The sequence below is a fragment of the Macrobrachium nipponense genome, chromosome 6 (assembly GCF_015104395.2).
Source record: "Macrobrachium nipponense isolate FS-2020 chromosome 6, ASM1510439v2, whole genome shotgun sequence".
Taxonomy (NCBI): Eukaryota; Metazoa; Arthropoda; class Malacostraca; order Decapoda; family Palaemonidae; genus Macrobrachium; species Macrobrachium nipponense.
In genome coordinates, this window is record NC_061108.1 from 140379023 (window position 1) to 140395156 (window position 16134).

General features: G+C 36.9%; 1 protein-coding gene across 1 annotated transcript in view; it reads right to left on the bottom strand.

Annotated features, from left to right (window-relative positions):
* LOC135216661 (pneumococcal serine-rich repeat protein-like) overlaps positions 1-15820 on the bottom strand; it is a 670367-nt gene extending 654547 nt beyond the window's left edge. The window contains exon 1 of the mRNA XM_064252048.1: positions 14928-15820. The gene's annotated coding sequence lies outside the window, so the exon portion shown is untranslated. The remainder of the gene's footprint in view (positions 1-14927) is intronic.
* Positions 15821-16134: the final 314 nt, after the last annotated feature.

The window sequence follows — 16134 nt, forward strand, 5'->3', positions numbered from 1 at the left end:
TTTCGTCTTTTTGTCTTTTTATTTATTTTTATTTTATTCATTACTTTCCCCTTTTATTTTTTATTTACTTTTATTCTCTTTACTACTCGTTCTTTTTACCACCTTCATTCTTTTTTTTATTTAAATAATTTCTTATTTTTTGTATATCACGGGATTTTAATATTTGTTTTGGGTTATACGCTGAAATCGCTATGTCCAAATATCAGATCAATTTAATTACTTTATTATTATTATTATTATTATTATTATTATTATTATTATTATTATTATTATTATTATTATTATTATTATTATTATAATAATAAACCATATTCATATGGTTTATTATGAATATGGTTTATTATTATAAACCATATTCATATGGAACAAACCCACAAGGGCTATTGACTCGAAATTCAGGCTTCCAAAGAATATTATGGTGCTCATTTGACACTGTTAATAATAACCAGTGACTTCACATTTACATTTTAAATTTTACAGTGACGTGGTGCGTCACTATATTCTATAGTGAAGCGAAGACTAACTCTATTCATATGGAACAAGTCCACAGGGGTCATTGACTCGAAATTCAGGCTTCCAAAGAATATGGTGTTCATTTGCCTATGTCACATTTTAAACTGTACAGTGACGTGGTGCGTCACTGTATTCTATAGTGAAGGGAAAAAGGTGTTATAGACTGGAAATACGATTTAGTGACAGTGCAAAAATAAATTTATGGTGTAACTGTGCCTACTAATTATAATCAATCACCACATTCACGTTTTAAATTCTACAGTGACGGGGTACGTCTCTGTATTGTATAGTGAAGCGAAAAGGGTGTTAAATAGCGGAAATACATTTTAGGGACAGTGAAAAAATAACAAATTTATGGTGTTACTTTGCCTGCTAATCATAATGAATACTACATTGACGTCTAAAATTCTGCAGTAACGTAGTGCGTCACTGTATTGTATAGTGAAGCGAAAAAAAAAGGTGTTTTAGACCCGAGTTACGTTCTAGGGACAGTGAGAAAAATAACGCAATCATTTCCTCAAGTCAACCCGAGATATCCTTCCTACTTCTTGGTGGGGCGTCTGGGTAAAGATCGGGAGACGCTATCTGTCGAGGGGTGGTTCTTGGACAAGAAGGTCAATTACCTGAAGTGATGCCACTCGGCACCCTGAGAGAGAGAGAGAGAGAGAGAGAGAGAGAGAGAGAGAGAGAGAGAGAGAGAGAGAGCTTTCCAACCGACCATTCGCAGATGTCCTGAAAATGTATTTAAGTCCATGACGCAACTTCGCGATCATCGTCCGCGGGGTTACCCCCTCCCTCTCCCTCCGTCCTTCCCCTACCCTACCCCCTCCCCCTACCTACCCCCATACCTGAGGACTTGGTCATAAAAGTCAGGAGGTTTGCAATTGCGAGTGAGAAAGAGTTAGAGAGGAGAGAGTGGTGGTGGAGGAGGAGGAGGAGGAGGAGATAGGGGAATGGGGGAGAAAAGAGGGGGGTTTGTGGGGGGGGGGGTAAGGGGGAATCGTGCAGATGCAACGTATATCCGGGACGCTCTGCACTAAAGGTAAAGGACTATTACAGCTCTCGGGTAATACAATGCGGCAACGGCACCCACCACCACCACCACTACCACTGTGGCACTGTGGCACTACGAAGCATCAGGTAAATGAAAAAATAAAAAACCTGGCGATGGAAAAAAAGCCGATCGTTCTCTCCTTCTCTCTCTCTCTCTCTCTCTCTCTCTCTCTCTCTCTCTCTCCTCTCTTTCTCTCTCTTATAGTCACACTTACATATACATACATACGTGCGTGCAAACACTGTAGGGTGGGGAGGTGGAAGGGAAGGTGGCACACTGGGAATTACACATACACACACACAAACACTGGGGGAAGAAGTGTACTGGGAATCACACATACACACACACAAACACTGGGGAAGAGGTGTACTGGCAGTCGCACATACACACACAAACATTGGGGGAAGAAGTGTACTGTGAGTCACACACACACACACAATCACTGGGGGAAAAGTGTACTGGTAGACTCACATACACAAACACACAAAAACACTGGGGGAAGATGGCACTGGAATCCCACAAACACTAGGGGAAGATGGCACTGGAATCAAACATACATGCACACACAAAGACTGGGGAAGAGGTGTATACTGAGAGTCACACATACACACACAAACACTGTTTTAGAGGTAGGATGAGGATGGGGGAAAGATGACACAGGTAGTCACACATATACACACAAACACAAACACTAGGTGCGGGGGAAGGATGAGAAAGGGGAGAAATGGCGTTGGTAATCACAAACATACACACACACACACACACACACAAACAAACATTTGGGGTATGCGCTAGGATAAGGAGTGGTGAGAAGTGGCGTTGGTAATCACAAACATACACACACACACACGCACAAACATTTGGGGTATGCGCTAGGATGAGGTGTCGGGTAGTGGCATTGGTAATCACACACATACACACACACAAACGCACAAACACTGGGGGAAAGTGCACTGGTAGGCATACATACACAAACACTTCGGGGGAGGTGGGGAAGATGGCACTGGTAAGCACACATACGCACGAACACTGTGGGGGAATGAGGGGTAAGGACTAGTTTTTTTTTTATTGGGGGGGAGGGGGGAATGCCACTGGTAGGGATGGAGACAGAATTTTTCATCATTCTCACAGCAAAGGAGAAACGTTTGTTTTAATTAAAACTGAAGGGGAGTTGGCTGTTTGTGTGTTCGCTCGGTGTAAGCTCAGAAGAACGGCTACGTACACGAAAAATAAAAATAAAAAATAATAAATAAAATATAAAAACAAGAACAAACGAAACGCATTAGGTCGGTAAGGAACTGGAGATACTGATTTTAACGTGCGAGAAATAAATAGTGTATTAGATTTATATATATATATATATATAATAATTATATATATATATATCTATATTATATATATATGATATATATCTCCATATAAAATATATATATGCTACTATATATATATATATATATATATATCTATATAATATATATATAGATATATATTATATTATTATTATATATTATATAAATATAATATATATAGTATATATAATATATATATATATATATATATATATATATTATATATATTAAACATATATATATATATATATATATATATAATATATATATATATATAATATATAGAATATATATTCTATATATCTATATATATATATATATAATATAGAGATATGATATATATATATAATATATATATCATATATAATATATATATATATATATATATATATATATATATATATATATATATATATATATATATATATATATAATATAGCACAAATTTAGTTATGTATCCTTTCTGGAAAGTATATTTTCCTAATCATTATCTTCCTGGAAAAAGTATTTATTTAATGATTTCGCTTATGGAAAACTGGAAAGGTTATTTATCTAATAATCTCGTTTCTGGGAAGTGTATTTATATAAGTATTTATTTGTTTTATCGTGAACTTTGCCAGATACTTAGACACTGAAGAAGAAATAGTTTCTGAAACCATAAACTATACGTAAACAAAGAAAAGTAAACACCACCTAGCGACGAAGACGAGAACTACGTAACACAGCCAAGGGAATCCTAACCTGAGGTCAGGTTATCTTCTCTGCCGTCCCTCCAAAACCGGTATATAGCAGCTGCCGACAGCCATCATCAGACTGTGTGTGTGTGTGTGTGTGTGTGTGTCACCCATTAACAGGATTGGCCCGAAAGCTGTGTCTTGCCATCGGCGACCGTCAGTCGTCGCAGCAGTTTCCGTCAAAACGGTTTCATTGATTACTGTCAATAGATGTCGGCAGGACTTCACTTACGCGTCAAAGGGCGCGCCGAGCGGGGACGAGGATATATATACGCGACGTTTTCCCGTAGTACATTCCTGGCGTGGATTTCTGGGGAATTCGCGTATGGGAGAGAGGCTTCTCTGACGTTGGAATGACGGTAGTAGAATGGAAGGTACTTTATTGCTTTGGTTTTGGTAAGAGAAGAGTTACTGTACATCCGTTCATATTCCTCTCTCTTACATGTGACTCACCATCCCCTAACAATTGTTTCATATCCAAGTCAAAATTGTCCACAAAATTGCCCGAATAGCAAGTCTATAGCTATGGGTATTATTCGGGCTCAACATCAGTTTCCTTTCGAACTATATTAAATAGTCTATTGCAAAGCAGTTGACGAATACCCATGTAAAAAATGTCCAAATAATTGTCCGAATAGCAAGGCTATAGCTATGGGTGTTTTCCGAGGGCCAACCTCACGTTTCCTTCGAACTATATTCAATACAATCTATTGCAAAGCGGTTGACGAATGTCCAAGTCAAAAATGTCCACAAAATTCTCCGAATAGCAAGTCTATAGCCATGGGTATTATTCGGGCCCAACCTCACTTTCCCTTCGAACTATATAAAACACAAGTCTTTTGCAAAGCAGTTGACGAATACCCAAGTAAAAAAATGTCCAAATAATTCTCCGAATAGCAAGGCTATAGCCATGGGTATTTTTAGGGCCTAACCTCACTATCCCTTCGAACTATGTAAAACAGTCTGTTGCAAAGACGTTGACGAATATCCAAGTAAAAAATGTCAAAAAAAAAAAAAAAAAAAAAAAAAAATGGTCCGAATAGCGATGCTATAGTCATGGGTAATTTTAGGGGCTAAAGTTACTTTCCCTTCGAACTATATAAAAGTCTGTTGCAAAGAAGTCGACGAATATCCAAGTCAAAACTGGTCCGAATAGCAAGGCTATAGCCATTGGTATTTTTTGGGCCCAACCTCACTTTCCCTTCCAACTATATAAAACACAGTCGATCGCAAAGAAGTTGACGAATATTTAAGCAAAATTGCAACCAGATGTGACTGTTATCCTTTCCTCAAGTCTCGGAAAGTCCCTGAATTAGATTCCGTCGACGGGAGAAACAGCGGTCGGTTACGTCGGCTCGTCGACGAAAGGCAATTTGTCAACAAGCTTGAAATGGAAGATAGCGGATGACAAACTCGCTGATAGGATTTGATTTTCGGTCTGTCCTTCGAGCAAATCCGGAAGGGCAAAGTCCTCTGCAATTGATACGGTTCAGTTGATGAGGAATTCCTGCGTTAGTCAAAGTGTTCATCGTTCGTCGAGGTTAGCTTTTGCTGAATAAGATTTTGAGGTCCTTCATATAATACCTCATGAGTTAGTAAGTCACCTTAATGGTGAGGAAATCTACGACGATTATGTGAATGTAGATATATATTATTATATATATATATATATATATTATATATATATTATATATATATATATATATATATATATATATGTATATATATATAGCCAAGGCCACAAGAAAGATAAAAGAAGGTAACAAGCGCTTTCGCGTTATTTGCATACAAATTGAAATAACACGAAAGCGCTTTGTACTCCTTTTAATTTTCCCTTGGCCTTGGCTAAATACACTGTCACGAGCTATTTAGTGACATATAAGCATATAATATAAATATATATATATATATATATATATATATATATATATATTATTATATATATATATATATATATATATTTATATTTAGTCAGATATTTCATTAGTGATATAAGTTACGTTTAGAAGAAACGAATTTTGGAATTCTTCTGTTACCCAATGCATTCCTTGACGATCAGTGGTTAGCGAATGTAAACAGTTCTGCGATCGATAAGCGGATAGCAACTACTGATCGGAAACGGTTAGATGTCTTATTAGTGATTTATGTAAAGTAAGTTTAGATGCATCTAACCGCCGATGAGAAATTACTAATGGAATTTAGCTAACATATTCATTGTCGTTAAAGTTTAGCCGATTCTAAACAGATCTGAAATCTTTTAGCGGTTAGGCCCTAGGGGTCAGAAGCGGTTAGATTTTGCATTAGTGATACAAGTTAAGTTTAGATAAAAAAAAAATATCGACCTGTGAAATATAACTAAGAGAATTGTTGATCAATTTTGCACTCTAAAGAAATTTACAAGAATTCAGTCATTCTATAATTTTATATTATAGCGAATGCAAAATATTTGCAACGCGTAAATGGAAGATAAAATTAACTAGTAAAATGAAATACTAATTTATTGTTGTTTTGTCAATCAAAGTATTTGACAATATTCCTGGGAATTACTTCGTCCATGATATTTTTATACAGTCAGTTACTCGCAAATTTAGGAAATTCAATGTTATGATTATGTTGATAATATTATTTATTAAATAATTACCCACCCATTGAGCACAATAATATTGTTAATAATGATTTTTTTCCACGTTACTCCCAGATGGTGTTTATTTTGTGTCCTCCCATAGAGTATTTATTTTGTGTCCTCATATAGGGTATTTATTTTGTATCCTCCCCTAGGGTATTTATTTTGTGTCCTCCCAGAGGGTATATATTTTGTATCCTCATATAGGATTTTTATTTTGTATCCTCCCATAAGGTATTTATTTTGTATACTCTCATAGAGTATTTATTTTGTATCCTCACATGGGGTATTTATATTGTATCCTCCCATAAGGTATTTATTTTGTATCCTCCCATAAGGTATTTATTTTGTATCCTCCCATAGGATATTTATTTTGTATCCTCCCATAGGGTATGTATTTGGTATCATCTTATAGCATACCAAAATAAATAATATTATTTATTTTGTATCCTCCCTTAGGGTATTTATTTTGCATGCTCCCATAGGGTATTTATTTGGTATCCTCTTATAGGGTATTTATTTTGTATCCTAATATAGGGTATTTATTTTGTATCCTCACACAGAGTATTTATTTTGTATCCTACTATAGGGTATTTATTTTGTATCCTCACATAGAGTATTTATTTGGCATGCTCCTAAAGGGTATTTATTTTGTATCCTCCCATAGCGTATTTATTTTGTATGCTCACATTTATTTTGTATACTCACGTAAGGTATTTATTTTGTATCCTCTCATAGAGTATTTATTTTGTATGCTCCCATAGGGTATTTAGTAACCTCATTAAGGTATTTATTTTTTATCCCCCCATAGGGTATTTATTTTGTATCCTCACAAAGGTATTTATTTTGTATCCTCCCATAGAGTATTTATTTTGTATCCTCACATAGGGTATTCACTTTGTATGCTTTTTACCAAGTTATCGTTTCAGAAATCAGCATTACCGAATCACCTCCTGAGTAGCTGACAAGACGGCGTGCGTAATATAAAATCTATCATTATTATTGTTCCTGGATATCTGTTAAGGCGTGTGAGCATTAATATCTTTTTTTTTCTCAGGTTATCAATTTCTTTTCTTGTAGATCCAATCTCCAACCCCGATCCGCAGATGTATTTGTGGGTAGTTAATGTCTAACCTTTTGGCGCGGAAGAATAGTGAACAGTTGTTTAAAGATTATAGTGTCACGGACTAAATGCAGTGTCATGGATATTTATAATTTCGTAGTCATGGCTTCGGTGTAATAATAACCCAGCTTAAACAACAGTGTCTGATTCCCGGCTTAGGTTTAATTAAGGAATAGAATTGTAATCAGCTATTGGAGAATTGGAAAGATAATTAACCTTGTAGATGCAATTGAAAATTATGCAACATTGCTGCAGATAAGTAATCGACTTGCCGGCTGTTGATTTCACGGAACGTTAAAGATTTGCCTTTTTCCATCTTTTGAAAAGTCTTGGTGACAACTGTAGGAAGGTATTTAAGAGCAGATTAACACTGTAACACCTCCCCCCCCCTTTCTATTTTTGTATATAAATGTCCGTCAACTTCTATTATATGCAATGTGCACTTGAAAATGTGGAATATAAATACTACGAAAGTACTTGTTCCAAGTCCCCAGCTTTTCGCCGACCTTTCTACATACACATATATATGTAATGTATATATACACACACACATATATATGTAATGTATATACTATATATATATATATATATATATATATATATATATATATATATATATATATATATAGATATATATATATATATATATATATATATATATATTATATATATATATATGTATGTATTTATTTAATATCTCTGATGACACATAATTGTTAACTCCCCATTCTGAGGATAATCCGAATAAATCTGTAACTCAAATAAATCTAATTCATACATTTCAAATAATTGCATGGAAATGACATAAGTCTCCAAAGGTGTTAGTATTTATAAGTGAATTATCGGATCGAAATGATAAAATTTATACCAAAGGACAAGCACTGGAATCTGTGAGGTCATTCATCGATAGAAATAATGTTGAAACAATTGTTAGCCGAGGGTGGAAAATAAGATGGAAGAAAGAGAATATGACCGGAGGTATCGTGAAAGTAATGCCTACAGTGCGCCGTGTGGAGGCCCACTGGCGGCATTACCCTCCTATAGGGTGGATTATTACTTGAGGCCTCATAACTTTTAGAAAGATAAATTTATGATTGCGGAAGTTTTATATTTACTTAACCAAGAATGACGCGACATTTTCATATTATCAACTGTATACCAGAAGATGCATTGATGGCCTTGGTAGAATGATTTAGTTAAAAAAAAAAAAACTTCTATTCGTGTTTATTCCCACTGTTACGTATTTCCTTATCTTCCCAAAAAATGAAGACTTTAAACAAAATATACCATTAATTTAACGGTAAATAAAGTAAACATTTTGTTTGGTGATTTATATATTTTTATACATGGACGTAATCGCTATTGCTTACTAACGACTTTTAAAATGAATGTAGAATTTCCGCTGTTTGTGTGTTAATGAGCTTTTGAATTATATTAATTTGTGAAGATAATTCGCTAATTTTGAGGCGAATGCAGAGGAAATTAAATTTAAAGGAAAATGTATGGAATATAGACCTACCTTCTTTTACGGACTTTTCGAAATATTTCGTGTTTAAGCAAGTAATAAAATTTCTTATTGTTTGTTTAAATACGGAATTCAGCGGAGTTTGTAATTGACGACGATTTGATGTTTTTAAAATATAATCGCTTTTTGTATCTCAGAAATTGTAATGTTAAGCTTTTCATCATTTGAAAAATATTATTAGAACTGTAGTTTGTTAACCATTAAGTTATATATATATATATATATATATATATATATATATATATATATATATATATATATATTGTGTTTGTGTGTTAATTTCTTTTACCTTCACCCACTGCGAACTTCCGACAAACGTCGAAACGAACGTTCCCCCCAAAAATAAAGCCCCTGACACGAAGCAACCAACTTCTCCCCCTGCCCCCCTCCGCGAATCGCTTAATGAAGGGCGCCCGAACAAAGGGAATTAGAACGCCCCATACCCCCCGCGGTGCTTAGTCCGTCCGCGGATTATATATATTATTATACGCAGGCGGTGACAACACGCAGCGAGAATGCATAAGTCGGCGAAAAAAAAAAGCGTTAAATAAATGAATGAATATATAAATAGATAATGTAAAACGTAATGTCGGCCACAACAAACAAAAAAAAAAAAAAAAAAAAAAAAAAAAAAAAAAAAAAAAAAGAGATTAAATGCCATTTCAGAATTGGCGGCTTTGCTCACTTTCGGTTTTAACCAGCACGGCTCGTTTGCGACAACTCTCTCTCTCTCTCTCTCTCTCTCTCTCTCTCTCTCTCTCTCTGAGCGTTTGAAATGTTTATTTTCGCGGGAAACGATTATAATCCCAGTAATCCTTTCATTACGGCCTTATTGTAACGGAAGGATAAAGGTCATAAATATTCAAGACTTTGGAAGCACAATGGGAGCCGTCTCTCGACTCGACGAGTCTGGCTGGCCTCTTCTGCTGGTGCTGTTCGCAGTCGTTGTCATTGCCATTGTTGACGTCGTAGTCGTCGTTGCCGCTTTGGCAGGAGGGAGAAAGAGCGGGAGCATTTATTCACTGACGGCATTTTGATATACGAAAGAAGTGACAAGAATGACTCGGTAAGATTAGCGGGAGGGTCTGTCGTTAAAGCGCGGATGATGAAGGTTGTATATTATTCTTGAGTGAATGAAGTGCTTCTGAACTCGATAATTAGGTGTTAATTTTTTATTGCTTCAACGATGTAGGACTGACAGATGACTTGAAAGATTAGCGGAATGGTCTTCCGTTAAACTGTGTTTAAAAGCGCTGATGATGAAGGTTGTAAATTATTCTTGAGTACATGAAGTGCTTCTGAACTCGATAATTCGGTGTTAATTTTTTAATGCTTTTACGATGTAGGACTGACAGAATGACTTGAAAGATTAGCGGAATAGTCTTTTGTTAAACTGTGTTTAGAAAGCGCTGATGATGAAGGTTGAAAATTATTCTTGAGTGAATGAAGTGCTTCTGAACTCGATAATTCGGTTTTAGCTTTGTATTGCTTTTGTAAGACTGACAGAATGACTTGAAAGATTGGTGGAATGGTCTTCCGTTAAACTGTGTTTAAAAGCGCCGATGATGAAGGTTGTAAATTATTCTTGAGTAAATGAAGTGCTTCTGAACTCGATAATTCGGTGTTAATATTTTATTGCTTTTACGATGTAGGAGTGACAGTTGACTTGAAAGATTAGCGGAATGGTCTTTTGTTAAACTGTGTTTAGAAAGCGCCGATGAAGATTGTAAATTATTCAGAGTGCATGAAGGAGTTCTGAACTCAATAATTCTTTAAAAACGAAGTATTGCCATAACATTTGGGTGATTTCACTTTGATTTTTAGAACGCAAAATGCAAGAGATCTTTCTTTAAATGAAATGTTTAGACGCGGGGATGAAGGTTGTAACTTATTTTGATCAAATTAAGTATTGATGACATAACATTAACAAGTCTTCCTTTAATTTTTAAAATGTAAGACATCAGAATTCTTTCATCAAATGAAGAGCTTAGAAGCGCGCATGACTATTGTAAGTGATTCAGAGTGAATGAAATAATGTCATCATATTTAGATGGTAACTTTTTTTTTTTAATGTAAGACTGACGGAATGACTTGGAAGAATAGCGAAACGGTCTTTCGTTTAATGAAATGCTTAGAAGCACGGTCTAGTGAATGAAGGCGCTTAACTTTTTTTTTCTTTGAATGTAGATCGTGAGAGGTCTTTTCTGTAAAAGAAAGTATTATCATAATATTTAGCGTTTTCTTTTAATTTCTAAAACATAAAACGTGACAGATCCTTCAATAAACAAATTATATTTCTTATATATATATAATATATATATATATATATATATATATATATATATATATATATATATATATATATATATATACTATATATATATTATATATATATATATATATATATATATATATATATATAGATATATATATATATATACATATATATGGTGTCCATAAAGTCCCAGTACCATTCTGAGCAATAAATACTTGTTACGGTACTGGGACTTTTTTATGGACACCCTGTATATATATATATATATATATATATATAATATATATATATATATATATATATATATATAGAGAGAGAGAGAGAGAGAGAGAGAGAGAGAGAGAGAGAGAGAGACGTAGATGGCGTTTGTCAACAGATCAGTTTGAATGACCTGTGTTCTCGTAATCATAGTATTTCAGCGTTTCCTTTATTTTGTTAATCATGCAAGTAAGATGAGAGAGAGAGAGAGAGAGAGAGAGAGAGAGACGTCCTATCGACCGGGGCGTTTTGGGAGGGGGGGGGGGTTGGTTGTGGGAGAAGAGTCAGCGAGAGCCTTCTTGAGTGAGTGTTCATCTGGAGGAGATGAGCGAGATGAGTTAAGAGTGACCCTCATCGTCCATTCAAGAGGAGGAGGAGGAGGAGGGATAGGAGGAGGAGGAAGACCTAGTGTGTCCCATTTAACTTGAACTCTCGAGATTCCTCCTCTTCTTGGCATGGAGAGGGTTCCTCTACCTGTTGACTACCTGTTGAAGGCTTTCAGGGGCGCGACGCTCCTGCCCATGGTGTTTCCCCGTTGAGCCTCTCCGATACCTTTTTCCATATCGCGGTCGCCCTTAAGGGACTTTGCGCTCCTCGACAGTCCTCCTCCTGCGGGAACGGTCCGCGATCTGAGCCCGAGAGAGTCTCTCCCGCAGACCCTGATGGTAGGTAAGAGAGAGAGGTCTCGCGGCCCACGGGCCGATTGTTTACGTTTTGCGCGCTGGAGAGAGGGAGGGGGCGCGGGTGATGTCTTAGCCGAACTTAATCGCGTTTACTTATTACGTACATCTATGTATTTACATTGACCTGAGATCGCGTTTACGTAATCATTTTCTTTCAGGTTTTTAACGTAAATCTATGCATTTTCATTGACCTGATTTACGTAAATCTATGTAGGTATTTACATTGAACCAAGACCGTGTTTAGGTGTTAATTTTCTTTCGGGTTTTTACGTAAATCTATATATTTATATTGAACCGCGACCGTGCTTGACATATTTATTTTCTTCCAGTTTTTTTTACGTAAGTCTACATATTTACATTTATCCAGGAATTCCAGTCATGTTTTCTAACATTGATTTATTTTCACTATATATATATATATATATATATATATATATATATATATATATATATATATATATATAGTGAAAATATATATATATATATATATATATATATATTTATATATATATATATGTATATTATCCAGGAACATCAACCGTGCTTTATATTCCACGTCCCGTCAGCGTCGCCCAGAGAAGTATCAAATTCCATGGTGCGGCCTTGAGCGTGAATTCCGTGATGTCCATTCATTCATCCACGTTCAATTATTTATCGATTCATTCACTCCCGCTGAAAGAATCACTGCCATTCCGACGACGACGATGATGATGATGACGATAACTTCTGGGGCTACGACTATTGGCCTCATTGACGAAAAGCATTCGGTCATTGTACTCCAAGTTTTGCGAAAACATCGTCGAATGTTTCGGTCTCTCTTATTTGATGTGATTTATTTTTGTTTTTACTCTCTGATGCTGTAGATGCCACTGAAAAATATCTAGTTATTCCTTTGAAGCTCTTTGAATGATCCTGGTTATAATAATGGGCTGCGTTGGCGGCGGGAATATATTGGCAACAGAGAAATAAACGTGGTTAAAATACATAGACATGTGTGCTGTAAATTCTCTAAAAAAAAAGGTTTGGTATATAACAACGATAACAAAAATAAACAGGAGCTTGATTGACAATTGAATTCTCCGCTGCTTAAAAACAAATGATAAAAAAAGGACTTATAAAATTAAGCACAAAATTAACAAACATCAAAGAGCAATGATATATGTTTTTGACGATATGGCAATTAGAATTTTTTTTTTCCTGCCAGTAGTCCTTTGATTCAAGTTGCACGCGTCCCCTTTGATCTGCAACAGCTGTCTCGTGGTGACAATGCAGGTTGGCTCGATACTTAGGTGCTAATGATTGGTGAATGTTTTGTATTGGGACAGAATAATGCGCATGCATGTTTGTGTATGTTTACATACGTTTATGCGTGCTGAGATATGCAACTTGTGCAATTGGTATGAAAATGATTTTCCAAGATGAAATGTTTCAGATGAAATGTCATATTCAGATGAAATGTCATATTTGTCAATATTTTCGTGGGAACATCATGGAACGATAACTCACAGGCTGACAGCGTGCAGTATTTTTATTTAATAATAATAATAATAATAATAATAATAATAATAATAATAATAATAATAATAATAATAATAATAATAACAGCTGTAAATCCACAGTACCATAAACGTATGCGAGCGGCTGCAAGCAAAAGATTAAAAACAAAAAAAGATTTACGATTGTGCCTTACTCCAAGCAAATGCTGTAAAAATGATTAATGAGCCAGCATGAGTTTGAAATGTCAACACATTAACATGAGACCCTTTATGAAAATGAAGTATTTATAGGTGCTTGTCATTTTTCTTCTTTCTCTTTTCAGTCGCACTTTTATGCAAATTAGTCGGCAATAATCAGCAACCAGACGCGAGTTGATAGAATAATGTTTTAGCAGAATATACACCATTGCTATAGCCGACTATTATCACGCTAAATACTGCAGCTGAAGGAATTGTTATTTATGTAAACATTTTTGCTTTGCTGGCTCCGGATAATGTCAATATATCTCCGGGCGAAGTGTTACTCTGCTGACAAGATCAATATCGTGAATTTGATGATGAAATGAGTGTTTAGCAGTGTTTATTATTCCTAAACTGCTTAGTCGAGTGTCATCTTTGCAGTAGATTACCTCACGAGGATCCTGCTAAGCAAACTACTCATCCGAGTGATATATACTAAGCAGATGGTTTACTCGAGTGCTCTGTTATCAGGGTATGCAAATTTTATTATTATCATTATTATTATTATTGTGTGGCTAGTTCTTATTTACTATTATTATTGTATGACTAGTTTTTATTTACTCTCGTTTTCGTTAGCGTTCTTCAATACTGACGAATAATCTGTAGGATTCTTCAAAGGACGGGAAAAGCAATTCCCATTCCTCCCAACTGGCTTATAAAAAATAACTGCATCATTAAGTAGTAATTGGCATTTAATTTTCATTTGCAGACATGGTCCTTTGGTTGATAAATAGATTAATGTAAGAAATCTCATATTGTCACTCCAAGTATACCAAAAGGGTGAATAAAACCGTTAATATTACAGAATAAGATCCAGCGATGTTGGGGTCAATGAATGGAACAGATTGAACCTTATTTAGTACTTGCTGAATGGGTATAAATCATTTCATTCGCGAACAGTGTTTGCGTATGTATACCCAGTTCCCTAAACACTTGTTGAATGCAAGTAGATTCGACCCGACTGATTAACATCTAATCCAAGACCAGGGGGATGATTAGGAGTCAACGACTCGTGACTAAAGAAGAGATTGGAAACCTGTTCTACTTGACTTACTTGTGGGCAAGCAGAGTAGAGGAGCAGCGGCAGGAGGAAGAGGTAGGCAGAGTAGGTATCGTCGTCTCTGTGTGTATGTGCTTTATGCGTTCTTGCAAGCACAACATAAAAACGGGGCTCACCGCCCCCCGAGTCGTAGTCGCGGAATTCCAACAAAAGCACAAAAAAACAAGAATCCAAAATTCGGATTTGGAACTCTCAAAAAACTCTCGGTTCACCACCAACGACACAGTAACCCCTCCCCCCTTAAAAAACGATAAGAGATATAGATAACAGATACAGAAAGGGCGTGGGGTGGGCGGCAGCAGCACCACCGCTAGGTCTCACACGACGCCCATTGCACACTGGAATCGTGCTGCTGTTGCAATACGTAAACGCGAAGTATTCATATTCAGAAACGCGGCTTCCGAACGAAACGACCAAAAAACCAGCCACAACACAGCACAGCACGTCTTTAATGGAAAAAAAAAAGGGCAACAACACAGGACTCGCGCTGAGGGCGCTCTCTCACGGGCGCGGCGCAGCCATCGTCGTGGCACGTCCTAGTAGACGTCGTCGCATCGTCTGGTGGCGGCCGATCGAAAAGCCATGGCGAAATGGGTGGCTGGGCTATACACGTCACATTGATCCCTCGAGCAGCGGTTCGTATATCCCACCTTCACCTCCGCTCGGGACCGACTGACACTATGACTGGCTGGCTAGTGGCTAGTGGCGGTGGGCAGGCTGCTGGCAGCCCGGCTGAGAGAGAGTGGCTGGCTGTTGGCGGGCGGCTCGCTAGCTCGCTTGCTCGCTCGCTCCAGCACCAGCACCAGCAGCAGCTATAAGCAAGGGCGCGCGCCGAGCCGGGAGAGAGAGAGAGAGAGCTGGGCTGGCTGGCGATCCAAGCAGTAGTATAGGCACTCTCTCACTCTCTCATCCGACCGACCCGACGGGGATGTGGGAATGGCATTCGGTTGCCGCCGCTGCAACAGGGTTTAGCTGCTGCTGCTGCCCTCCTCCGCTACGATGTACGTACACGCAGCAGCATTCACACACGCACAAACACATTCACGCAAATACACGCCTACAGGTCTTCCATTTGTTGGGGGAAGGAGGAGAGATAGAGGCAGAAATAAAGGGGAGAGGGAGACGAAGATGGGTAGGGGAGGTAGAGACCAGGTATGGTGGATTAAGGGCTCGAGGGGGAGGGGGGCGGCCAAGGGGGCTT